Below are 1,761 nucleotides of genomic sequence, written 5' to 3' on the forward strand. Positions count from 1 at the left end.
CCCAGGCTGGAGTGCAGTGGCGCAATCTCGGCTCACTGCAAGCTCCGCCTCCCGGGTTCAAGCCATTCTCCTGCCTCAGCCTCTCCGAGTAGCTGGGACTACAGGCACCCGCCACCACGCTCGGCTAATTTTTTTGTATTTTTAGTAGAGACGGGGTTTCACCGTGGTCTCGATCTCCTGACCTCGTGATCCGCCCGCCTCGGCCTCCCAAAGTGCTGGGATTACAAGCGTGAGCCACCGCGCCCGGCCACATTCTTTAAAAATATACATTTTACACTCCCTGCATCTCAGCAAAGGTGGCAATGTAATCAACACACTGGCTTATTTTGTTCTCCTCACTATTAGACGCCTGTCCCCAAACTACCTGTTATAAGCCCTGTTTTTTTTGGATTTCTCAAGGGCTTTGCCCATCCTTCTTTCCCCGGCATCTGGGACAGTACCACTTGCACTTTGGTTTATGGTTGAGACTCACACACGAGAAGCGGAATCACTCGATCGGGCATTCCTTGTCGCAGCGGATCACCTCCCAGTAGGAGGACTCGCTGGGGTCGATGGGGAGGTCTGCGGGGGACGCCTGCCGCTACGCCTTGGCCATGGAGCTCTGCTTCTTCTTGGAGGTCTGGGCTTTCTTCTCCTTGGGCGTGCCCGAGGTGACGTCGTCGTGGTCGCGGTTGCTGGATGCGTTCTCACGGTTCTCGTTGTTGCGCTGTCGCCGAGAACGCTTTGCTGTTGGGCTTCTCCGCCTGCGCGGCCGCCTCGCCCCTGGGGCCTGCCCGGGCCGACCTTTACGCCGTCTCCCGCTGCGTCGCCCTGCTCCTGCTGCTCCTGGAACAGCTCCACGTGGCTGTCCACCTGCCGCGTGCGGCCCTCCACCAACTCCACCCTCTGGCTCTTGATCTGGATCTTCTGGTCGCCCGGCTCCTAGCTGCGGATCAGGGCCTGCTGGGCGCAGGGTGGCACTCGGGGCTTCTGCGCACAGTCCGTGTCGCGGCGGACCTTCTCGTAGCACTCGTCCAGGTCCTTCAGGGTCTCCTCCAGCAAAGTCTCCGCGCCGCGAGCCCGGCTAACTCACGCCTCACCCGCCATGCGCGGCCGCACCCTCCGGTCTGCAGAGGTGTGGCATGTGAACGTCTGCGAGCCGGTGTCGCGGGACGCGGCGGGGGGTGGGGCGGGGGGCGGAGCGGGCCTCCCGAGCTGCAGCCCCGGCCCCCAGCCCCCAGCCGTAGCCCCGGCCCGGCCTCCGGCATTGCTCCGCGGCCGGAAGCGCAATGCCCGTCTTACTGTGCTCCATTGCAACCATTTTTACTTTCATTTGAACTTTTTTTTTTTTTTGATGGAGTCTCGCTCTGTAGCCTAGGCTGGAGTGCAGTGGCGCGATCTTGGCTCACCACAACCTCCGCCTCCTAGGTTCAAGCGATTCTCCTGCCTCAGCCTCCCAAATAGCTGGGACTACAGGCGCGCCATGCCCGGCTAATTTTTTGTATTTTTAGTAGAGACAGGGTTTCACTATATTGGCCAGGCTGGTCTCGAACTCCCGACCCCGTGATCCGCCCGCCTCGGCCTTCCGAAGTGCTAGGATTACAGGCGTGAGCTAACTCTTACTTTGTTTTCTGCTTAAAACTCACATGATCTGATTGGCATGTCTCCAAGCAAACACGCTCTAGCCCTTATGAAATGTGCTCTCTGTAGCTAAAACCTTGTTACAATGTCTTAAGTCATGGCCCAAAAGGCCAGATTGTTTTCTCAGACACTGTCAAATAG

The 1,761-nt window shown here is 58.9% G+C and overlaps 1 pseudogene; it reads right to left on the reverse strand.

Annotated features, from left to right (window-relative positions):
- Positions 1–324: 324 nt before the first annotated feature.
- LOC116811098 (inhibitor of growth protein 1-like) lies at positions 325–1,300 on the reverse strand (annotated as a pseudogene).
- Between the last annotated feature and the right edge of the window lie 461 nt (positions 1,301–1,761).

The sequence above is a fragment of the Hylobates moloch genome, unplaced genomic scaffold, assembly GCF_009828535.3.
Source record: "Hylobates moloch isolate HMO894 unplaced genomic scaffold, HMol_V3 SCAFFOLD_7, whole genome shotgun sequence".
NCBI lineage: Eukaryota > Metazoa > Chordata > Mammalia > Primates > Hylobatidae > Hylobates > Hylobates moloch.